The sequence below is a fragment of the Prionailurus viverrinus genome, chromosome B3, assembly GCF_022837055.1.
Source record: "Prionailurus viverrinus isolate Anna chromosome B3, UM_Priviv_1.0, whole genome shotgun sequence".
In the NCBI taxonomy this organism is placed as follows: Eukaryota; Metazoa; Chordata; class Mammalia; order Carnivora; family Felidae; genus Prionailurus; species Prionailurus viverrinus.
The window spans coordinates 106,685,118-106,710,266 of NC_062566.1; the positions used below are offsets into that span (position 1 = coordinate 106,685,118).

General features: G+C 49.2%; 1 protein-coding gene across 6 annotated transcripts in view; it reads left to right on the forward strand.

Moving 5' to 3' along the window:
* Positions 1-257: 257 nt before the first annotated feature.
* Positions 258-25,149, forward strand: part of PLEKHG3 (pleckstrin homology and RhoGEF domain containing G3) — a 41,898-nt gene continuing 17,006 nt past the window's right edge. For 4 of the 6 annotated variants that reach the window (XM_047861365.1, XM_047861366.1, XM_047861368.1 and 1 more), the window contains exon 1: positions 486-611. The gene's annotated coding sequence lies outside the window, so the exon portion shown is untranslated. Of the gene's footprint in view, positions 612-25,149 lie in introns of all 6 variants that reach the window. The other 2 variants (XM_047861363.1, XM_047861364.1) reach the window with 1 other exon arrangement.

Here is a 25,149-nt window from a genome sequence, read left to right on the forward strand (position 1 = left end):
TCACAACTAATGTCCTACTAGAAAGCCCCCTTTCCTGTCCGCACAAAGAGGGATGTTTGGCTATGACACCGGGGTGACCCCCACCACGTGCGTCATTGAATCTACGAACATCTAGGCGGCCCGGGAGCCGCCCGCGAGGGGCGGGACGGTCACCGTCCGGGCGGCGCGCTCGCCCCACCTGCGGGGTTAATCATTAGCGGCGCACGATCCCCTTTACCCCGGGCTCCAGCTCGCCGCGTCGCGAAGTTTCCCCGGGTCCCCGCGGAGCCGCCAATTGCTGGATTCCAGCGGCGGGCCCGAGTCTCCACCCACTGGAAAAATTCCTGGCCCGCTCCTCCCTCTCTCCTCCCTCCCGCCGCAGCTCCGGCTGCGCTCGCCCGGCCCCGACTTCCTGCCGGGCGCTGGGAAGGCGCGCGCGGGCTGGGGTCCCCGGGGGCCGCGCCTGCAGCGGGCCGAGTCCCGGACAGCCGAGGGGCTGGGCAGTGGGCGGGAGCGGCGGGCAGCCTCAGCCACTGCCGAGAGCGACTTTCAAACTCGCGCCCGCGTCGCGGCCGCACCTGGGCTGCCTCTCGCGCCGAGCGTGCCGGACCCAGCGTGGTGGCGACCGTGCGGTGAGTGCCCCTCGCTTCTCCCCTCTCCCTCCGCCAGCGGCAGCGCCTAGAGCCCCTCCGAGACCCCCCTCTCCCCACTCCCGGGCCCTCGCTCCAGCCCCCCGCGGGGTGAGGACTCGGGGCGGTTGAGGGCCCGGGGCCGCGTTGGCGCCTTCCAAGGCGACCTCCCGGCAGAGGACCGGTGCGCGGGAGGCTCGTGCACGGAGACATTTTCTGTCCTGTAGCCCCCACCCCGGAAACAAAAGGAGCGAGCGCGCCAGGTGGCTCCGGGAGGCCCCGTTTGAAAGTGGGGAAGCCCGCGAGGCTGCGCCCACCGGCTCCCCCTGCGCGCTCGGTCGCCCTAGGGCTGGCCCTTGCCTCGGACTGTGGGCCCCGGGCCGGGTGGACCCTTTTGCGGAATGACCCCAACCTTTGGTCCAGCGAGCCCAAGGGGCGCCAGCAGCCTGTTCCGGGTTGGTGCCACACGGTGCTCGCTGTTGGGAATCTCTCCTCCTGTACTGAAGGGATTAGAGGGGGTGCCAGAAATGAGGTGTCGGGAGCCGAAGGCATAGAAGCCACTGACTGCCACTGTCTACCTCGACCTCACCCACTCCTGAAATCTGTTTGGTTAATTTCCTCTCTTCTCAGCTCTTTGGTTTGGGAAGCTAGGATAAGACGTGCAAACTTGAAATTTCGGGACATTTTTCGGTAGCTACTTTTACTCCTTGGCGCTGCTTTTGAAAACAAAAGGAAGAACGGAGTGGGAAATGTACTGGTAGGAGGCTGGAGAGGTGTGGCCCGGGGTGGGGGTGGGGAGGCTGTCTCAGTGGCCAAGGCAAGGGTTTCATTCTTGAGGCCATTTGCTAAACTGTTGGCTGATGAAGGAGGCTGTCTTCTGCTCCGGAGCCCCTCGTGAGGCGACTCAGACTGCATCATACTACATTGAACCCTAGACTGGGGGTTCCCAGAGTCTCCCCAGCCCTGCCTCTTCATGCAGCCCAATCACATCGACCTTGCTTAAGAAATAGTAAGTAGGGAGAGTAATGACAGCCCAGGAGGACTTCCCCTTTGAGCACATCGCTTGCTTTCCTTTTTGGAAAGTGCCTTTCTAGCACCTTCTTCCTTGCTGGACTGAGAGTGGAATCCTGATTGACTTCAGCTGGGATTGACTTCATTCCAACCATCCCCAGCACAAAACCTAGAGAGTAAGAATCCAAGGAAGATGTACCCGTTCTGTTATTCATCCCTTCCCGTGATCCTGGGGTGCCTCATCTCGTCCTTCTAAGCCTGCTGTTAATACTCCTGCTGCTGAACCCTTTCCCTTCCCTGAGGGCAGGGCAACCCCTTGGCTCCCTGGATATCCTGCTCTGGGTAAACCAAGTCCTAGAAGCAGAGGGAGTGCTTTAAAAGCTGTTTTGCGGGGCTTTTCCACTGCCTTTTAGTAGACGTGGCCTATTAAGGAGAGTGGAAAGAGCACTAGCCTTGGAGTCCACTTGATCTTAGCCAAGGCCGACAAGCGATGGCCTTGGAGTCCAGCACAGGATTTTGCTTGAGTTTTAATCCTGGCTCTACTGCATAGCATTAAAGATTGGTAGACTCGCTTGAGCTGGAAGGCACCTCTGACTAGCCTGCTCTATCTACACATGAAGGCTGCAGAGCCCAGAGATGTGAGGTGGTTTGAGCCTTATCCCTGTTGGCCAAATAGGGACTAGAACTCAGATTTCCTTCTCTGGCTAATCCATGCTTTCTCCAACATGACCTGGGCATGTCACACATCTTTCAGACTCCCGTTTCCACTGGAGTAAAGTGGGGTACTTGCCTGCGTTTCCTACAGAGGCTGTGGTAAGGATCAGATGAAGCCAGAGACGTGGAAAGTGCTCCATGAGCTCCTGTACAAAATAAAGAGCTCCCTGTGACTGGGAGGAACTCTCAAGAGCTTTACAGTTACTGGATATGTCCCATATGTGCCATAGGAGATGGCAGATACCAGGATCCTATGGTGGAAGTTTACATCCGTGGCCTGTGATATCAGCTCCAGGGTAAACATTTGGCTTACCAAATCCACAGCTAACCCAGGGTCACTGTGTTTACACAGGAGGAGGCCAAAGGCCATGGCCTGAGTGATGACCAGGGCTGTAGGGGAACAGGGACTGTGTTCCAGACTTGTGGCTGGCCCCTTCACCTCCCCCCGCTCCCAGAACTTTGTGAAGGCTCTGGCTCCAAGCCTGGAGGGGTTGCCACAAGCCCAGGCCCCGGTGCTGACTTTGGAGGGTTAATTGTGGCGCCATCTAGCTATTCTCTGTTGTGTTGGGGGTTGAGGGGGCTCTTGGCTTTGGGAGGGTGTTGCCTTTGCAGCTGCACTGAGGGGCCTCTTCAGCTCCTCATTTGCCTCCCTCCCCCCACCCCAGGCTGCCCTTCTGGCCCAGGCCTCTGCTCTGTGCCGCCTCTCTGGCCAGCTGTGTGTCCATAGGCCTTTGTTCCAGGGCTGCCTGCCTGCCCTCCCCAGCAGAAGCCCTCAGGCTGGGGCCTTGGCAGCTGGAAATCACTACTGCCAGCAGGAAAGGCTTTACTGGAGTCCACAGGGGACCTGGCAGACCTTCATTTCCTCTTAATTGGACTCCTCTTAGGGCTCCTAACTTGTTCCCTTTTTCTCATCTCACTTCTTCCCCTGAATGGATGGATCATCCTCTTTTTCTTCTTCCAGTTATGCTTCTTAAGGTGTATTTTAAAGTATTCATTTATTCAACATTTATTTGGCACCTACTGTATATGAATATGGATGCAGGGGACACAGCAGTGAACAAAGGATAACAAAAATCCTTGACCTCGTGGCACTGGCTTCTAGTGGGGGAAGCCAACAGTAAAGCAAGGTAGAAAGTGAATAGAAAGCGTGTCAGCGATAAGCAGAAACACGGATAGGGAAGGTGGATGCACATTACCGTGGAAGGGGTGAGATAGCATTTTTAGATGGGGTGGCCTGGGAAGCCTCCTGAACAAGGGATATTTGAGATAATGCCTGAGGAAAGTATTTCCCTTTGTCTCTTTGCTTGAAACCCAGTTAAGCAGCCCACTGTGGAACTGAGGGGCAGGGTTTGGAATTGGGTGCACCTGGATTTGGATCCCAGCTTTCCAGCTTGCTAGCCCTGCGGTGCTAACCTCTGAGTCTATGTTTCTCACCTGTAAAATGGCGTTAGTCATCGTTCCTACCACGTACGGTATTGTGTGACCACGAACAATGAGAACCAATGTTCAGTGCTTCGCACAGCCTACAGAGGTGTTCAGTACATGATAATCTTATTATTTCTCCACACAAATTGTGCAGGGGTAGTCCAAGATATTAAATGCCATCGCCAAGGACTCTGAATGAAAGGCTTTGCATTTCAAGTGTTAGGCAGGGGTGGGGAATTGGAGGGAGGTAAAAACAGAAACCTTGGTTAGCGTAAGCTTTCTCGTTAGTGAGACTTTTCTACCCTATCCTAGGTTCCGGATGGTGGGGTTGAGGATGCTGGACTCCCAGGTGTGTGCCTCTTTCCCAGGCGACGGGTGAGCTGGGGGTAGCCCTGGCCCTCCCTTGCCCTGGAAATCCCCCTGCTTTTAAACAGCCCTGATGAATCACACCGTGGTCCTTGGCCTCTCCGCCCTGCCTCACAGCTGGGAAGGCTATCCGCCCCTCTCCCAGGGTCCTACAGATAACTTATGTTCCAAGAGGGAGTGAAAGGGGTGGGGAAGATGAAGGAGGGGGAGGGGAGGGGAGGCCTGGGCAGATTGCGTAGGTGGCAAGAGGATTGTGACGGGGGCTTATCTTGGGTTCTGCCTGGACTCTAACTGTTCAGCTCTGTGCTGCATCCGCCCGGCTAGTCTGAGGAGTCTCTTTTAGCTGGAACCACGGACCTCAAAGGGAGGGGCCTGATCTAAGACTGCTGTCAAAGCTGTGGTGAGCGGTTTCCTGGGGGCCCTGCCCTGGCTCAGGAAGCAGGGATGGGCTGTGGGGGGTGAGGCCCAGGGAAGTGGTCATCAGCCAGACCACACCCCCTGAGGGCCCTGTGGCACACGCAGGACAGCAGGCAGGCCCTGTGGTGACGGGGTTTTCTGGGCCTGCCAATTGGTGCCTAGAGGCTGCATAAGGCTTGTTATAATCTGGCCTCAGAGAAAGTTGCAAACAGGCATTTTTGTGATTTGGGGTGGCCGTAAGTCAGGAGAAGGAAAACCGGGCAGGGCCCTGTACCCCATGATCAGAAGGAGGTGCATCGAGATGCTAGCAGCCGCTTTGGGGGTTAGCTGCCCGGGATGAAGGCCTGTCTTGTGAACTGGGTCTCTCTGCTCTTTGCTCCTCATTTTGATTAGAAGCTCTCTGAGGAGAGAGTGCTTGATTCATCTTTGTTCCTGTATAACAGAACCGTATAAAGTGTAATCAACAGGGTGTGATGAGCTTGTGCCGAGGTCCCATCCTGAGCATAATCTGGGGTTGGTGGTCTCGTTTGCTCCTGGTTTTGTTCCATGGGATTTGGGAGAAGAAGGGAGCGGCGGGGGTCAGGGCCCACCTGGGTAGGCTGTTGCCATCTGGGAACACAGGCAAAGGGAGAGCCGGACTTTTTATGGTTGTCTTGCTGGCCTTTGGGGAGGGAGCCCTGGTTTAAGCTCGGGAAATGGGTTTTTAAGGACTCTCACTCTGCTTCCTGCTGAGCAGATTGTGGGGCTGGACACAGGTCCTGACGAAGGTTCCAGTGGGCGCAATGGTGGCCGTCCATGCAACCTTTTGGGAAACACAGTTTGAGAGTCCTTGAAGTTGCTGATTATTGCTGGGGTCCGGCTAAGAATAGAGGGAGGGATGCCAGAGGAGTAAAGTCTAGTTCTTACTGTGTAACAGCATCTCAAGAGGAGAGCTGGAACTACAGGTATTGGAAGCTCTCAAAAATTCATATCCTTTACTCCCCAGGCTGCAAGACTGTGTGTGTGTGTGTGTGTGTGTGTGTGTGTGTGTGTGTGTGTGCGCGTGTGTGCGCGCGCGCGCGCGTGTGCGTAAATTGGAGGTTCTTGAGCAACATTTGGCAAGTGTTGACAAGAAAAGGGAACCAGTATTCATGTAGCCTCTCTCTGTCCTGCACATTGCTACATCCCAATTCCTGCACATTGCTTCCTGCATTGTAGGATTCCAATAAACACTTGGTGTATAAGTAAATATTTGCTGCTGTGTAATGAAACCTTAGGAATTAAAAGAAATTTTCACATTCTTCACAAATGTTCTATTCCTGTCTAAAAATGCCTAGGATATTTGGGGAAGTTAACCTGTGGTCAGCTGCTGTGACGGAGGGGCAGGCAGCTCTGTATTCCCGCAGCCTGGAAAAGTGGAAGGGTGCTGACTGGAGTCCCTGGGACCAGTCCTGCCAGGCCCGTGGCAGGATTTGCCCCCATGCAAAGTGGACAGAAGGGGTGCTTGTGGTTTTGAATATAGTTCATCCCATGATATGTCCCATAATATCCCACAGAAGGCAGTGGGTCCCCTCTTGTGTGCTCCTCAGGACTTGTCCTACCTGTGGTCCTGCTTATCTGCATATAGTCAAGACCTCTAATCAGCCAGGACTCCAGTTCCTACGATTTTCTTCACACCAGCCCCCTCAGACTCTGTTTAACTTTTATGTATATGTTGTGTCATCCCGTTTCCAAGCCGACAGCTGAAAGGAAGCAGCAAAGGAAAGGCTGTAAAGAGACCAGCATAGAGAGGAAAAATGCCCACGGAGCAACTGGGAGTTGACAGTAAGAGTGGACAGAGGTCGGAACGGCAGGAAGGGCAAGTACCTGCTTAAGAGCTGGGATCTCCTTAGGAGGAATGACCCTTAGGCAGGTGGTCATCATTTTGATAAGTGATGCTCTGCTGGTAATTGTGACCTTGAGTCGTCCAGAAAAGGTTAAATGATGTTCCCTTGACCGTTTAGGAAGGCATGCAAGGAAGCGTGTAACATTTTTAAAAGATTCCCAACCAGATTGACTACAACTTTTAAAAGTGTTGATACTTGAGTAATAATATCACTACTCCTCTGGACAAGGCAGAATAAGTGGTGTTACCCACTGCCACAGATAAGCAAACGCAGTCCACCCAAGGTTGGAAATGTGTCCAGGAGCACTCAGCCAAGACTTGGCAGGGATGAGATTTGAATTTTTGAGTGACCCTGGGGCACAGGTGCACCGCTTTATCCAAGACTTTTTTAAAACTCTCTTGAGTTTTTTGGCTTTTTGGACAGCCCTCTCTTCAGGGGGGGTCCATCCGGCTAGTCAAGTAAAGCAGGTCCAGCCCTAATTCAGCTGCGCCCAGATGGCCTGCCAGGTATCCCAAAGGGCACTCGTCTTAGAAACAAGAATGCTTTCAGTACAGTTACAATTTAAGCATCCGCCTGGGTGCCACACAGCACTTTCAGAGGCCAGAAAATGACAGGGAGGAAGGAGCTGCAGTTTCAAACATCCCAGGCCTCTTTCCCAGGGAAGCTTTGTTCCTTTGTTTTGGTTCTGGATGCTGCTGAAAGGTGCTTCCGTGTGTGGCCTTGGTGCCGGTTGTTCTAGTCAGTCTTCAGGTGACGGCCCGCCCCTGCCTTGGAACCCTGACCCAGCCCCACTGTGTTCCCACTGTGCAGACCCGGCAAGTGGTAATTGTATCATCCTTACCTCTCTCATTTATTGCGGAGATAGAATGTTACAGATGCAATCTCTTGGGGAAATTTTCTTCCCTCCTTCCCCAGAAGTAAAATTCTCCCGACTATGATGTTTATTATTCCTTTGCATGTTTTATACTTTACACTGTTGTCTATAAGTAGCATATGGTATTGTGTTGTTTTAATTTTGACCTATATAGCATCACGTTCAATGTGTTCTCCTTGAACTTGAATTTTTTATCCAACATTGTTACCTAGATTTATCCATGTGTGTTTTTTTTTTATTAATGTTTATCTTATTGAGAGAGCAAGCAGGGATGGGCAGAGAGAGAGGGAGAGAGAAATCCCAAGTAGGCTCAACGCTGTTATTGCAGAGCCCCATGCGGGGCTCAGTCTCACAAACTGTGAAATCGTGACCTGAGTGGAAACCAAGAGTTGGACTTTAACCGATTGAGCCACCCAGGCGCTCCCGTATTGGTATATTTAAATCTCATTTATTCATTCATCGCTTGTGTGGTATCTGTTGTAGAATTGTATCACCTTGCACTTACTGATGGACATTTTTTTCACCACTGCAAATAATACCGTGTTGAACATGCATGTCAGTCTTCTCTCCCAAGTACGTCAGCAGTGCGATTACTGGGTCATAAGTTGTGCTTTTCAAGATACTGTGAAACTGTCCCCAAATGATTTGTAAACAACTTATATTCTTACCAGAAATAAGAGAACTCCTATTTCGCTAACTTTTTTTTTTGGTCTTTCAATCTGGTAGGTATGAAATGGTATTTTAAAATTATTTTTTAAAAAGTGTTTTCTTTTTTTCTTTTTTTTTTATGTTTATTTATTTATTTAGAGAGAGAGAGATCGAGCATGTGTGGGCACACACGATTGCATATGGGGGAGGGGCAGAGAGAGGGGGAGAAAGAGCGTCCCAAGCAGGTTCCTTGCTGTCAGTGCAGAGCCCAACGTGGGCCTGGATCCAGGAACCAGGAGATCGTGACCTGAACTGATATCAATTCAGATGTCCAACCAACTGAGCCACCCAAGTGCCCCAATAAAAGGGTTTTTAAAATTAACACTTTGGGGTGCCCGGGCGACTCAGTCGGTTAAGCGTCTGGCTCTTGATGTGGGCTCAGGTCATGATCTCACAACTGATGGGATCAAACCCCTATTTGGGCTCTATCCTGACAGCGAGGAACCTGCTTGGGATTCTCTCTCCCCCTTTCTCTCTTTCCTTCTTGCACACACTCGCTCTCTCAAAAGAAATAAAATTACACTTTGATTACAGGTAGGGATGGACACCTTTTCCTGTTTATTGGCCAATCGTGTTATTGTATGAGTCTTTGCCCTTTACGTTAAAAAATCTTTGTATTTAACTGGATAATATATCCGCATGATTCAAACTGCAAAAGAGAACACAGTGAAAAGTTTCCCATGCGTACCCCCCACGCCTCTCCCACGTGCTATCGGTTCTTGTATACTTTTCCAGAGTTTTAATTGCCATTGTCTTTTAGGAGTTAAAAGATATATATGTTGAATCACTAATCTTTGGTATATTATATTCGTTACATAGAGCTGTGGGTTGTCTTAACTTTATTAATAATGTCAGTTTTCATAAGGAAGTTTTAATTTTAATGTCAGATTTACCAATCTTTTGTTTATACTTTCTGTCTCTTGTTCAAAAAATCCTCTCCTGCTCTGATTTTATAAATGTATTATTTTAAATTTAAGTTTTGCTTCCCATGCTTACATTTTAAATTCATTTTAAATTTTATATGAAATTGGATCTCAGCTCTGGCTCCACACTAAAGCCTTATGAGGAGCTTTAAAAAGAAAGTACTGATGTCTGAGTATCACCTCAGATAAGACCAATAAAATAATATCTTGGGGCACCTGGGTGGCTCAGTCAGTTGAGCTTTTGACTTCGGCTCAGGTCATAATCTCACAGCCTGTGAGTTTGAGCCCTGCCTCGGGTTCTGTGCTGAGAGCTTGGAGCCTGGAGCCTGCTTCAGATTCTGGGTCTCCCTCTCTGTCTGCCCCTTCCCCGCTTGCTCTGTCTGTCTCAAAAATAAATAAAAACATTAAAAAACAAAAATAAAAATATCTTGGGGTGGGGCCCAGGCATGGTTATGAAATGCCCTAGGTGACTTATGTCCAGGCAAGGTAGAGAACAATTCAACCTTGTAAGATCAAACTGATTTTCTTTTTCCAGAGGAGTAGCCAAATTTTCCAGTACGAGTTATTGAAGAGTCTATACTTTCCCCACTGACTTGTTACTTTTAAGATTCTATTGACTGAGTTATAACTTTATTGAGACATTTCACATATCTTAAAATTCATCTATGTAAGGTGGTTAGTGGTTTTTAGTATATTCACAGAGTTGTACAACCATTACCACTGTCCAATCCTAAAACAGTTTATGCCCCCTCAAAAAGACACCCTATACCTATTAGCAGTCATTTCCATTTTTTCCCATCCCTCATCCCCAGGCAACCACAAATCTCCTTTCTCTCTCTATGCATTTGCCTATTCTGGATATTTCACATAAATGAGTTCATAAAAATGTATTTTATTATGACTAGCTTGATGTTTTCAAGAGTCATCCACGTTGTGGAATGTTATCAGTTCTTCATTTTTTTTAATTGCCAAATATTCCATTGTATGGATATACTGCATTTTGTTTATCCTTTCATCGGTTGATGGACATTTGAGCTGTTTCTGTATTTTGGCTGTTATGAATAACACCCTGTGAATGGTTATGTTCACCTTTTGTATGGACATATATTTTCAGTTCTCTTTAGTATATACCTAGGAGTAGAATTGCTGGGCCATATGGTAACTCTTTAGCTTTTTGAGAAACAGCTTAATTGTTTTCCAAATAAGCTGGACTCTTTTCCATTCTTACCAGGAGGGTGCAAAGCATTCTAATTTCTCCACATGATTGCTAATACTTGTTGAACATTGTTTTTATTTTAGCCATCCTAGTGGTTATGGAGTGGTATTAACTATGGTTTTGATTGCATTTCCTTAATGCTTTATGATGTGGAGCATATTTTCATGTGGTTATTGGCCTTATGCATATCTTCTTTAGAGAAATGTCTATTCAAATCTTTGCCCATTTATAAATTGAGTTTTATTGTTGTTGTTAGGGTTCCTTACATATTCTAGTTATGAGTCCGTTGTCCAATATATATTTACAACTGTTTTGTATTTTTTCCCATTTTGTAATTTGTTTTTTCTCTTTTCTTTTTTTTTCACTTTCTTGAGAGTGCCCTTTGGAACACTATAGTTTTTAATTTTGGTTAAATCCAGTATATCAGTTTTATTTGTTTGTTTTGGTGCTTGTGCTTTTGATACTTAAGAAACCATTGCTCACCCAAGTTCAGCAAGATTTCTTCCTATGTTTTCTTCTAAAATTTTACAGTTTCTGGTCTTACATTTAGATCTGTGATACGTCTTGCCTTAGTTTTTGTGTATGGTGTAAACCAGATGTCCAGATTCATTCTTTTGCATGTGAATATCCAGTTGTCCTAGTATTACTTGTTGAAAGTCTCTTCCTGTCGAATTGTCTTAGTACCCTTGATGAAAATCAGTTGGCTCTAAATGTGAGGTTTTATTTCTGTACTCTCAATTCTATTAATCTACATGTCTGCCTTTATGCCAGTATAGCCAGTCTTAGTAAGTGTAGCTTTGTAGTTAGTTTTGAAATCAGGAACTGTGAATCTTCCAATTTTGGTCTTTTCCAGGATTGTTTTGGTTATTCGGGGTCTCTTGCTTTTCCAGAGGAATTTTAGGATCAGCTTGTCAATTTCTGCAAAAATCCAGCTGAGATTGTCACAGAGATTGTGTTGAGCTGTACATAGATTTGGGGAGTATTGCCAGTTTAGCAATGTTAAATGTTCTGATGCATTAGAACATGAGTTGTCTTTCCATTTATTCAGATCTTCTTTAATTCTTTCAACAGTGTTTTGTGGTTTCCAGTACACAAGTCTTGCATTTTCCTTGTTACATATATTCCAAACCACTTTATGCTTTTTGGTATTATAAATGGTATTGTTTCATTTCTTCATTTCATTTTTGGATTGTTCACTGCCAATGTGTAGGACTAGAATTGATTTTTATGGGTTGATCTTATATTCTGCCATGTTGCTGAACTCTTTCATTAGTCGTAATGGTTTTACAGTGGATTTCCTAGGGTTTTCTATGTACAAGATTGTGTCATCTGTGAACAGAGATAGCTTTACTTCTTCCTTTTTTTAGTCTGAATGTCTTTTATTTCTTTTTCCTGCTTAATTGCCCTGATTACAACTCTAGTGCAGTGTTGAATAGAAATGGCATGAGGGGACATCCTTGTCTTGTTCTGATCTTAGGGGAAGAGCAGTCAGGTTTTCTCCATTAAGTACGAAGTACCTGTAGGTGTTTTGTAGATGCTCTTTGTAAGGATGGGAATGTTCCCTTCTATTCCTAGTTTGTGAAAGTGTTTTTATTATGGAAAGGTGTCAGATTTTGTCAAATATTTTTTCTGGGTCTACTGAGATTATCGGGTGGTTTTTGTACTTTATTAATATCTTGACTTTTGGATGTTAACCCAATCTTGTATTTCTGGGATAAATCATATGGTCATAGTGTATACTCTTTTATGTGTTACTGGATTCAGTTTGTTAGTATTTTGTTGAGGATTCTTGCATCTTTATTTATTAGGGATTTTAAACTATAGTTTCCTTGTGATGTCTGGTCTTGATATTGGAGTAATATGACCTCTAGAATGAGTTGGGAAGTGTTCCTTCCTCTTGTATTTCTGGAAGAGTTTGTAAAGAATTGGTATTAATTCTTCTTTAAGGTTTGGTAGAATTCATCAGTGGGGCCCTCTAGTCCTGGGCTTTTCTTTATTGAGAATTTTAAAATTACTAGTCAGTCTCTTTACTTGTGAACAGTTCTTGTCAGATTTTCTATTTCTTCCTGAGTCAGTCATTGATTTGTGTCATTTAGGAATTCGTTTGTCTAAGTTATCTAATTTATTGGCATATAGTTGTTTGTGGTATTTCCTTATAATCCTTGAAGATATTTATTTTCCGTCTTCAGTGTACTCCATTTATACTATGCACGATATAGCTAAATGTAGCCTTCTTTTATTTTATTATTATTATTAAAAAAAATTTTTTTTTAATGTTTATTTATTTTTGAGAGAGACAGAGACAACATGCGAGTGGGCTAGGGGCAGAGAGAGAGGGAGACGCAGAAGTAGAAGCAGGCTCCAGGCTCTGAGCTGTCAGCACAGAGCCCGACGTGGGGCTCGAACTCATGAGCTGTGAGATCATGACCTGAGCCGAAGTCTGACGCTCAACCGACTGAGCCACCCAGGCGCCCCTGTAGCCTTCTTTTAAATTTAACTTGTGTGTGCTTTCAATCAGAGGACAAATGTCTACCTTCTGTTCTGGAAAATTCATGTATGTTCCATCGTTGAAAATTGCCTCTCTCCCATTTTCCTTTTTGTTCTGGAACTTTCTGGATCTCGGTTCATATTTTCTATCTTCTCTTTTTGCACTGAAATCAGGATGACTTACTTAGGCTTTTTTTTTTTTTTTTTTTTTCTTTACATGTCACTAATTCTCTAGCTGTGTTTAATTTTCTGTTTAACCTACCTATTGGGTTTTATTTATTTTTTTAAAGACTTTTTAAAGTGTTTTTAAATGTTTTATTTTTATTTTTTAAATATTTATTTATTTTGAGAAAGAGGGAGAGAGAGACAGAGACAGAGACAGTGGGGAGGGTCTGAGAGAAAGAGGGAGGGAGAAAATCCCAAGCAAGGTCTGCCTTGTCAGCACGAGGCTCAGTCCCATGAACTGTGAGATCATGACCTGAGTTGAAACCAAGAGTCCTATGCTAAACCCACCTAGCCAACCCAGGCACCCCAGGATTTTTCTTTCAATTTTAAGTAATCTCTACAGCCAATGTGGGGTTTGAACTTACAACCCTGAAATCAAGAGTCGCATGATCTACTGACTGAGCCAGCCCATATGTATCGGGTTTTAAATTTCAACATCGTATATTTCATTTCTGTTTAGTACTTTTTCAAAGTCTTGCTCAGAGTTTTCTTTTATTTTAGCTCTTGGAGTACCAATTTGTTCCATCTCTTTATTCCCTTGTGATGGCTTTTTGTTGTAGGGTTAGTAACATTCATACTCTGCTCCTCCTCAGCGGTTGCAAAGAGTCGGATGCTTAAAAGTATATTTGGGAAGTCTGCACTTACTGGTGATGATGAGCTCTGGGACATATGAAATGTGTGGGTCGGTGGCTGAGGTGGAGTGGAGGAAAGGATTGTTGGGAGGCTCTTCCCCCAGAACTTTGCGGTATGATTTCTTCTTACACGGGACTCCGCCCCAGAGTCCCCTCCTCCGAGCCTTCCCAGGCCTCTTGACCAAACAACGCCCCCATCCCCCACTCACACTCTTTTCCCTGCTTTATCTTCTTCATGACATTTATCACTACCCAGAAATATATTAGTCATTTGCCTACCATTTGTGTCCTTCCCACTGGGAACGTAAGCTCCTTGATAGCAAGGCTCTGCCTTACGTATTGCCATGTTCTCAGGACCTGGCACGCAGTTTATATCGCCACTAAATGTGAGTGAGTTTGAGTAATCCTGTTTTCAGACAGGAAGTCCTCTCAGCCTGGACGCTGCAGCTTTCAGCTGGGTTGGGTCTGACCAGGCAGCAGAGACGAGGCGAACAGCTTGGTTTTCCATTCCCCAACCTTTTTCTGGGCCTCCTCTAGGGAAGGTCTTTTTCTCCCGTAAGAGCTCAGAAAATACCAGCCACCCGTGTGCTTCGTTGTGGCCTTTTTCTGGCATATGCTTGCACACCTGCCAAAATCAGTAGTAGGCATTTGAGTGCCAGAAGACCTGGGGGAAAGAGGGCACCCCCCCACCCCCCACCCCAAGATCTGGTCCGTAACTGCAGGAGGCTGTAACTGAGTTAAGAGGACAGAGCATTCACAGAAGACTCCTTAGGGTACTTGCCACTCACTGAGCTGCAGTGCCGATGAGTACCCCTCACTGTGACGGGGTGGAGAAGGGCAGCCAGTGCGCTTGGTCCTTGGGCCATCCCTCAACGGGCACAGAAACCGTTCCTGGAAGCTTCTAGGAGGGAGTTATGAATTCCCAGGTGACTCCATTTTGCCCTCTCTCTGCGGTTGCCCCTCAGTGTAGGAACTTGTTCTGAGCAAAGTGCCTGAGGGCGTTCCCACAAGGTGGGCTCAGGGGGTTCCATCTGCATCTCTTAAGGCCCCACCTGAGGCCACTTCGAGGAATGGTGAAGAGCTCTGGAAGCAGGATTCCAGGAAACCCTGCCTGGCTTTCCCCTCTTCCCTCCCTGTTGGGCCTTGGGTAAAGGAGCCCATGGCTCTGGACCTTGAGGTTGTTGTGAGGAGACTACACAGAGGTTTTGTTCAGCACAGTGCCTGGTTCACCCCAATAATGTGCCAGTTGGTATTCCAATCTGGCATTTCGGGAGCCACTTAGTTTCCTGATCTGTAAAATGGCTAATAATGCCTGCTGCCCACCTGCCTCTTCCCTGTGCCCCTGGCTATTGTAAGGACAAGGGTTAATATCCTCAGGCTTTGAGGGCCTGGGGTGGGGGAGGAGCCACATAAATGGAGTATTGTTGTGCTGGTGAATGATCTGGCTTTGTTCAAGTGTCTTCAGTATTTGACTTCCTGCAGTTGGTGTCCCCTTGTGTTTAATTGCTTAGATATTTGCATGTCCTCAGCCGGGCAGTGCATACCTGCCAGACTGTGGCCTGGGTCCTCACCCCGCTGGGGCCTGCCGCCGAATTAGGGTGAGAAGCCTCATTTCCTCCGTCGGGGGGCCCCCCAGGCATCAGGAATGAAAGAAATGCAGAAAGTATGACCCACACGCAGAACTGGTTCTGAATAGGACATTTATTGAAGAGCTTTTGCAGGAGGCGGCGGGCACTTTAATTCCCGAGGCTGTTGGTGGCAGCTCGCTGCTCGCCCCAAGCCTGTTAACCGCTCGGCTGCCGGGGCTGGGAGGGCGCAGCTCCCGGGCCCCAGGTGGCCCTCTCGGTGCTCCGATGGGAGCCCTTTTGAGGAAGGCGGTAGGTACCTGGCTGAGGCCAGGCCAGGGGGTACAAGGGGGCCTGACTCTCAGCTCTGGGCCTCCAGGCCTTTACAAACTACCCCGTGAAAGCTGGCCAGCCTCAGGTTTGGGGGCAAAAGGTAGGTTTCTCCCTTGGAGGTTCAGAAACCGAGGAACCCCATGTAGGTGTCGGAGAGCTGGGTTTTTTTTTGTTGTTTTCTTTTATCCTACCCTGGCTTCTAGTGGATTTGTCAACTGTGGCTGGGTGAGAGCAAGACAGTCCCGTGTTCCTGTTTTAGAGGTGACTGTAGACGGTTCTCCTGGGGGTTTCAGAGGGCCTTCTGATTTCTGAACATTCAGAGTTGGCTGGTTAGAGAAGGGGCCGCAGTGTTGGAGCGACCCAGCACAAAAGCGCTTCTGCGCTGGGAAAAGCAGAGTTAATCTCCCACTTCTTCCTGAAGTTTCTTTTTCCCAGAATCCACAGAGGGTGGTTATTTTGGATAAAATCAAGTGGTGGCAGGTCAGCAAGTGAAAGGAAGTTCTCCCCCACCCTGTGTCCTCCCGGATGGACACTGCCAGGCAGGGGCTGTGCCCGCCACTTCTGGATCTCCGGGCCACAGGAGCAGGGAGTTCAGGGGGCAGATTGCCACCCTGACTTGACTATGTTTTTAAATGTTGAGTCAAGGCCTTGCTCTTCCAGGAGCGGGATTGTGCTGCCCAGCCTGTGTTGCACCATGCCATGTGCATCCCCTCACCCCAGAAAAGGGACTTTGGTGACAGCCGCCCCTCCTGTCTGCATTCTGGTCTCCTAACCTCTCAGCTAAGGGAGACAGCTCCTTTCCTCCCACCTGGGAACTGGTTGGATGAGTTTCTTGGGCCTCCTTGGTTGAGGCCTCTTAGAAGGGAAGGGGCCAGGGGGGTGGAGACAGGTGCTGTGGGGTGGAGAGGGGCCCTCCTGGACTCTGGGAGAGGGATCCGGGAAGGGAAATGTATAAGGCCTTGCTGTCTAAAGGGCTTGGCTGCCTTTGAGAGTCGCCATTTGTTGTGAGAGCTATACAGTCTGCCTTATAGAAGAAAATCCACTTTCTTAACTTCTCTGGGTCAGGCACCAGGCCCAAGATCAGCGTCCTGGGTAAAGAAGGAGGGGTATTGGAACATTTTTGCTGTAGTGCCTGAGAGACGGGGAAGGCCAGAGTGGTTTGATGGATGGAAGCAGTTCACTAAGCGGTGTGGTGGGGAGCACTGCTGCTCACATTTACACACTTTTCTGGGTCTGGATGGTCATGCTTGGAAGTAGAGAGGAAGTTGCATTTGGGGTAGCCACCCTGTTGGCAGGTTGCCCCCTGATTCTAATTTGCCTAGGGCGGGAACGTGAGAATTTGGGGAAGGGAAAAAGTCCTCAGGTGATGAGATGTATTCTGACCAGTCCCCAGCCCAGGAGAGAGCCTTTGGCCTGGAACCCCAATGGGACATTCTCTTCTGGTTAAGCCCCCATCTCTCAGTTTTCTTGGTTTCAGAAGCTTCTAATTTACACGAAGCTTTGTGTCTTCACCTTTACTGGGATCCTCCTTTCTGCCCCCTTCACAAGGGTTGGAATGGGTCCTGTTCTTCTTTCTAGCAGATGCTTCCCTGGGCCCTTCTCTTTTTCTCCTCCCTGAAGCTCTCTACGAATAGTCAGCACCTTCTTGGGCCTCTGGATTCTTCCTGAACACTCTTTGGCTATATGGACCCCTGCTCCCATAGCCCCACGTGGGGTTTGTCGCTTTTTGGGGCATATTCTCACACCTCATCTCCTAGAGCCCTTCCCTTACTGTCCCGGTAGTTGTTCTTCCTTCCAGGCATGGCTCGGGTGTGTCCTTTCCCGCCATTGCCGATGCCTACAGTCTCTCCCATTCCTGCCAGCCTGGCCTCTTGCTGCCAGCCACCCCAGGTCCTTGGGACGTCCATATCCTTTTGGGACTCAACTCTTCCATGCTCCTGCCTTTGCATCAAGGGCCCTCACGTCCTTTCACCTGCCAAGTAAAAGCTTATTCATCATTCAAGGCTCAGCTCAACTATCACCTCCTTTAAAGCTGCCCAGGTCACCCAGGTGGCACTAGTTATTCCCTCTTCCTGTGGGCACAGTTTATGTATTTGTACTTCTGTACCAGCCCTGAAGGCATTGCTTTGTGGATAATTTGTTTAATTTTTCCTTCTAGAATTGGTTCCTCAAAGACAGGGACAAGGTCTTATTCATTTCAGTATCCCTAGGGCCTAGTATCATGCTCAGAAGTGTGGAATGAATTCCCAAAACTGGAGACAGTCTTGAACTCCCATGCTGCTCATGACCCCATTCTCTACCTCCTTTTGTTATTGATGGGCTTGTCTTGTTTCTCTTGATAGAGTATCCGCTCTTGAGAGCAGGCTCTGTGTGTGATTCATCTCTGTGTCTCCCACAAGGCTGCCACAATGTCTTTGTGCAAAGTGAGTGCTTGAAAATACTTGTCCAGTGAATTCTGAAGCTCACGACTTAGGAAGGGCAAGGACTGTTATCTCTAAATGAGAGGGTAGACACTGTGGCAGAGATCGCTCACTGCCTTACTCCTTATCTGTCATCCAGCTTTTTGGGGGCAGAGCTGGGGCTGGTTTTGAGCAGTGCTGGCTGGAGTCCCTGGGCTCATACACTTTCTGCTGCTATGCCCCTCTTTGATATTCTCTGTGATTTAGGAAATGGGTGAATAGCAAGGCTCTTCCCACTACCTGATGGTTTTATGTCCTTCCCATGCCCACCTTGGTGCTGGATTTTATTTTATTGTTTTTTTTTTAAACCCGAGGACTAGTGAGGCACCTGGGTGGCTCAGACATCCGACTCTCGACTTTGGCTCAAGTCATGATCCCACGTTTTGTGGGTTCGAGCCCCGCATTGGGCTCAGCTCTCATAGTCAGAGCCTGCTTGGGATTTTTACTCTCTCTCCCTGTCTCTCTCTCTCCCTCCATCCTCTCTCTGCTCTCGTGCTCTCTCTCAAAAATAAATAAATAAAAACTTAAAAAGAAAAAACCAACTCAGGGACTAGTGTCAAGGGTGATTTTTATTGATCTCCTACTTGTGTTTTTGCTACCTTACATTTCCTTAAATTCTGTTCCTGCTCAGGCTTGTTACCCTCCATAGCTCTGTTCCTCTTTAGCTCCTGGTAGCACATGCTGTCTCTCCCTGTAGAACCCTGAGGAATGTGCCCTGCCTGCTAGAGCAAAGGACTCTGACTCACTTACACTTCGTCTTCTGGTTTGTCCTTTCTGTTGGGCATGGATATCAGACTGTTTTCCTTTCCAGCTGAATTGCTTTCTATTTTTTCATGTAGGATCATGGTTCAAATCGATGTTGGGATTGTAAACGATGAATGGTTGGTGGGGGAGGATTAGGTCATGCTAGTTCACCGAGTTTAACACTTTCATCTTTATTATTAATTTGGGATGTGGGTAAACATTTTAGGCACAAATGGGGGGAAATCTCTTGTCCCAGTGCTTGTGGGACAAACTTTGTCCATCCTTGTCATCCTGCCATTTATAGTGGGCTTCCTGTGTGTCAGATGTACAGATTGGTTTATTTGTATCATCTCAGTCTTGGAGACCAGTGAGGTTGGTGCTATTGTTCTCATTTTGCAGATGAGGAACTTGAAGCTGTAAGCCCTTGGGGAGGGCAGGTGGCTTGCCCAAGGCCACACAGGGCCGGTGAAGGAGCAGCTGGCTTTCAGACCAGGTCTGCCTGACTCCAAAGCCTGTGAATCCATTTAGCGCGTGTAACCTCTGCTCCATGGACTTCCATGCACACGTGCACTTGCATATTCTCTCTTCTCTGCTGGGGACGCAGAGGGACCTAACGGGACCCCCTCTGTTCCCACTTGGTTCCTCCTGAGATTCTCCAATGCCTTTGAACCTGATGCAACAGTAAATGCTGTGACTGTTGAAGGCGTGGCTCCTATTTCCTCCCCTCCCCCACCCCAGCCTGGAGGCCTGAAATCAAGCAGTCCCTGCAGCGTGGTGGGTGGGGGTGGGGAGTGTAGGGACAGCAAGGTGGCTAATTTGCCGGGCTGGGTTCCTGAATTTTGCCAGTAGGCAGTGGAGGTCCTGTGAGCCTTTTTGGCCTAGTGAGGAGAGTGTGGGGCCTTTGGGACACTGAATCTATCCATGATTTGAATCTATCCATGATCTATCCAGCTTTAGCTGCTCCATCTTCTGGGGACATTGTGTCATTTCCCTTAGTGACAGGCTGTGCTGGGAGCCAAGTTGACCTACCCTTGCTGTAAGCAATAGCAATTTTTTTTAAAAGTATTATTTATTTATTTTGAGAGAGAGAGCGGGAGAGGGAGAGAGAGAATGAATGTGAGTGAGGGAGGGGCAGAGACAGGACGAGAGAGAGAGAGAGAGAGAGAGAGAGAGAGAGAGAGAGAATCTCATGACTTAAGCCAAAATCAAGGGTTAGGGATGCTTAACCAACTGAGCCACCCAGGCGCCCCAGGAATGCAATTTCTAATCAACAGTAATTGCTCTCATCTGCCTTTCATATATATGTATATGAGACTTCCTGGGAGGAAGCTTTTCCTGCAATATTTGTAAGGGGACCTTATTGTACTCCCTTCTTCAAATTCCAGAGTGGTTCCTTGGCCACTTTTCCCTTCCTCTCAATTTTTTTGTGACTGGTCACTTGATGTGTGGCATGATGGCAGGGCAGCTGTGCCCCTGCTCTAGGCCCTTGTCTGGGGCCAAGTGGGACAGGACTGCTGGGGTGAATGAGCAGTCACTGCTCCTGGTACCTCTCGGCAGATTGGAAACTTGCTGGCCGTGACTAATGTGGAAACTCATTAGTCTAAGAGGAACTGGCTCAGGCCTCGGTTTTGACCAGTTTATCTTTCACCTACTGTGGGAATGGTGAGGGGTGCTTTAGCACAATAGTGCAGGTGTTTATTGAGCACCTAGTATGTGCATTGCTCTCTGAGGGGGAAGGAAGGGCACAGGAAAGAAGGCCCAGCCCCCCTGGGTTTTACCATCTAGTCCAGAAGAAAAGCATGCATTTACGGACCCCAAGGACCAGCACTTTAAGTGATACTCTGGGTCATTAGAGTTCAAAGGAGTGTGTATGTATTAGTGTCCTGTGGCTGCTCTAACAAACCCCACAAACTTAGTTGCTTGAAACAGCACGTGTTTATTATCTTACAGTTCTGGAGGTCAGAACTGAATCTGGGTCAACGGGGCTGTGTTCCTTGTGGAGGCTCCAGGGGAGAGGATTGGTTTCCTCACCCTTTCCGGCCTCCTGAGGCTGCCTACATCCTTTGGCTTGTGGATCCTTTCCTCTCTCTGCAAAGCTGGCAGCCTGGCAGTCTTCCAGCCTCTTTCTGTCTGTCCCTCTGCTGTTCTTGGCACATCAGCGTCTGAGTCCTGCAACCCTCTGTTAAGGATCCCTGTGATCACATCAGGCCCACCCCGGTAACCTGGGGTAGTCTCCCCGTCTCAGGAGCCTCGACTTGATCACGTTTCAAAGTCTCTTTTGCTGTATAAAGCAACATCAGGAGGTTCCTTAAAGCCAATGATTAGGATGTGGATATACTTTGAAGGGGGGCACAGCCTACAGTTGTGTGTGTGTTGAAGGGGCTGGAAGTGGTTGAGGAGGCCCTTCTGAAGGAGGTGATTTGACTGAGTTTGTGTGTGACTGAGTTTGACTGATATCCGGGATGCGATATCAGGTATGAGAAACAACAGGAGCAAACGTTGGGGTTGCGGGGTGGTGGGAACAGTGAGTGAGGTGTGGTCTTCCCACTGAGATGAAATGCCAAGGGCTGTCTTTCCCCTCCACGGCCAGGCTGAGGAGGTTTTCTGGATTTCAGTCTGTTAGGCCCGCATTTCCTCCCAGAATTCAGGTGGGAGGGCTTCATTGGCAGCCGCTCTCCCTTTCCTTCCCAGCAGCTGAAGTCCTGCTTTAAGGACCCAGCCACATTTGATGGCCCCTGCTGTTCTGGGGTGGTGGGAAAAGGAATTCACTAGGGAAAATAAATTCATGAGGGGAAATGAATTTGAGCCAGCTGGCCCAGGTTTGTGACCCAGAAACCCTGGTCGCTCTGTTTGCATGGCCTCTGTGACAGTCACGTTGCTCACATGAACACATCGAACCCAGTTACTCCCCAGGGAGCCTCCCGTTGTCCTTTCTTAGGGTGCTTTGGGCCCCTGAGTCTCCGGGGAGGGTTGGGCGGGGCCCGAGTAAGGAAGCTGCTCTGGAAAGGGGCAGAGAGCCAGACCCTCTCAGGGATCCTCCTGTCCTCGGGAAAACCTCTAGGGCTGTGCTGAGAGGTGTCCTCCCTCTGGCGTGGCCGAGGGGGAGCGGCAAGAAGAGACAGGCAAGAGCCGGGCGTGGGGTGGCGCGGAGCTGTGGGCGACAGCACGGCTGAGTGAGCTCAGCTCCTGTTTGAGATCTCTGAGGAAGTTCACCTTGCTCCTGCCGTGTTTGGAGAAGCCTTAGCTGCTCTCTGTTGCTTCCTTCTGGTACCCTCTCTGAGGAGCTCCTGACAGGGGAGTTGGGGCATTGTTCCGGGGAAGGTCAAGGGCACGTGACAGGTTCTGAGAGCCTTTGGAGTGTGTAGGAAGCCCCTGGGGAGGTGGGTGTGCGGGGGATTTGGGAGCAGTTGCCTTTGGGAGAGCGCCCTGCTCCTTTCCTGCCCGCCTCTAGGGCAGGTGTGTCGGGCTTCCGCTTCTTGGGCGTGGGGTGAAGGGCGGGGTGAAGGGCGGCAGGTGAAAGGATGACGTCAGCCTCCTCCTCCGCACCTGGGCCCAGCCTGACTGAAGCAAAATGTTTTCTGGGGCGTCTCCAGAGCTGGCCCGCGCAGAGGGCTGTCCAGCGGGTGCCCCTCTCCCTCTCCTGCCTTCTCAGCCCGCAGGCCACGGAGGGAGGGCCAGAGGGGATGTTGCTGAGTCCTGGGGGTTCCCCAGGACCAGAAAAGGAGAGGTTCTCCAGAAGGTTCCCGGTGAGTGCCTCGCTGTAGGACCATCATTTCTGAAGTTGGCCGGGCAGGGTGGGGGTGGGGGGTGGGGGTTGGCAAGGTGATGTCACTTTTGCCTCAGTGACCAGAGGCCTGAGGACAGAACATGGGGGCTAATTGTGGGTTTTGTCATTTTTTCTGTTGGAGGCAGGGGTGTGGGTTCGGTTGGGGGCCTGGTGCTGAAGCCTGGTGAGGAGGAGGAGGTGTGGGACTTGACCCCCGTTCAGCTGTGCTGGGAGTCCTAGGGGCCTGCTGCAGCCTGCCTCCCTGCCTGGGGAAGGTCCTCAGCAGGCGGAGTTGATAACCTGGAGAGTGTGGGTGGAGGAAGGGTGCGGATTGTTAAATTTAGAGAACGTTAAAAAAAAAAAAAAGAAAAATGAATCTCCATTCCTCTCGTGCCTCTGCCTCCCCCCTCCCCAAAATGTATGTCTGAGCCGCTTCTTGGGTCCGTCAAAAAGAAAGGCTTAGGGGACCGTCACAGGTGTGGGACTGGAGAGACAGAGTTTTCCAGAAGACTGATTCATTGATTGATGATTAGACTGACTCATGTTGAGGGATGGAACAGGTCACGGCTGGGGGACACTTAGGGGAACTGGAGACTGGGCGTGGTAGGGGGCGGTGGGTGTGGGCATCTGGCTTGGGGGTTTGGCTGCTCTCTGTCCCCTCCTTCTCTGGGCTCCCACTTCCCCAGCAGACTGTGTCTTCCAGATGAGTTTGAAGACCTGGGTCTAATCTTGGCTTTGAGGTGACTCTTAACAGTTTGGGGAGATACTCAGGGAAGAGGAAGGAAGGAGAGGTTGCCTCTGCCCAGGGCCATGTGGGCAGTCCTTCTGCCGTCTCTTTGGGAGTCCGAACCACACACACAGTATTGGTTGGGATCAGGCTTTTAGGACCAGAGTGTATACTCAGACTCTACTAACAGCCCCCCTGTACTCCGCCTGGTTTGCTCTCACGGCCCCACATGCTTGTCATCCTCCCTTTTTGGGTCTTTAAGTTGTTTTCCAGCAAGCTTCCTGTCCTGGACAGCCTTGTGATCCTGGGGCTCCTGGTCCCTGCGGAGCTTGTCTCATGCGAGGAATTATAGTCCGATCCTGGTGACCTCAAGCTTTTCCGCTTCTCCGTGACCTGCTCTCCTTTGACTTGGAATCTGTATTTTACCACATTGTTCCAACTGGAGGGTACGGGCCAGAGGTCACATAGTAGCGGGGTCTAGAAATAGCCGGAAGGAATCTTTAACTTTCATTCCTTTACCTCCGTGGCCTTTGTTAGGATAAATGAAGTATGGGGGTAAAACAAGTCTTTATAAGCCCCCCACCCACGGTTTATGGTGAAGCAAAGCCAATGCATTCAGGTCTGTGACTAATTGTGGCCCTGGCTTGTGTAAAATCCATTAGGGAGGCAGCGGCTGGGGCAGGGGGCCTTAAACACTGGAGCCTGTGTGCCTGAATTCCAATCCAGGAGCTACCACATGCTACCTTGTGGCCTCAAGTTTCTGTGTCTGTAAAATGAGGGTAGTAATGGTGCGGACCTTGTAGAGTTGTTAGGAGATGGAAGTGACTTGTTTCTGTAGCACTTAGAACGCTTCAGCTCTTGGTTGGTATGCTTTGTCTCAGCCCCAGGGGGACTCCTGGGCATGGGCATGACTTTGAGAATGGGAGCTTGGTTTGCAGGCAGATGACTACCTTCAACCAGAGGAAATTTCTCCAAGGAGAAGAGATGCTTTCGTTTCTGTGTTCACAGGGCAATGGGGTCTCTAAAGAGTGACCCTCAGAAGGCACCCCTTAGAGATTAATCTCCCTGAGAGAGTGTGTTGTGGGGGGAGGGGGGCTGTGGCTAATCTACTTTAAAACTGACCTGGCTGGCTGTGAAATCCATCAGGGACTTGGGCCTTTGCCATTTAGCATCCCCTTAGGGGCCGACTGACCCCAGGTTTGATCTGGGAAAGGTCTTAGGCCGTGAGTTTCTGCCCCATTATTCCAGCTGCTACTGACTGTTGGGAGTGGGGAAGGGGGGGGGGGGTGGGTGCCTGACAGTGCAGCAGGCTTTGAAGGACACCAGAGTCCCACAGGACTGAGGGTTAAGGACTGGGGCGGAGTTTGGATCTGTGTCTTTCTTTGTGCTGAAATGACACAGCGTTACCCTGCGGGCTGGTTCTGTAGAAAGGCCTAGTTGGTTAATTTTAAAGGCTCTTTTGAGGAGGGAGGAAAAAGGAGCAATGTTGCATTTCCCAAGGGGCTTTCCTCTGCGATGCTCAGAGTTTCACCAAGATGAGCTTGTTAATTAATCCTCCCTTGTTGTGCCTGGAAGGGAGGGAGAAGGCTGGAATGGCCTCAGCGCTGCCACTGTGTCCTTACCCGCACAATGAGAGGCTCCTTCCTATAGATTGCAGAGGAGGTGACACCCCTCCCCCTGCCCAAGCTGAGACCTTCTGTGGCAAAGTGCTGTGCTGGAGAGGGTCCTTGCTGGGCTCTTGATTTTCAGCTCAGGAGAAGCACTGGTTTGTTCATCATTTTCCATTTGCCTGATCACCTTTAAGGCCCCTGAGCTTAGGTCACTAACAGTCTAGAGGAGGGGATCTCACACTAGTCACAGTCACACAGGGGGTGTAAGGGTAATCCTGGGGTGTTGTAGGAGTAGGTAGAAGGGGGCCTCCAGGTGTGTGTTCTGGGGAGGTTTCTAGAAAGAGGGCTGGCTTCTAATCTGAAACCTGAGGATTGGGTATAAGTGACACAGGTTGGGGGGTGGTATGACGTGAGGTAGATGGAGAGGAAATAATGTCCAGGCAAACAGAACATTTGCAAAAGCAAGAGCTCAGG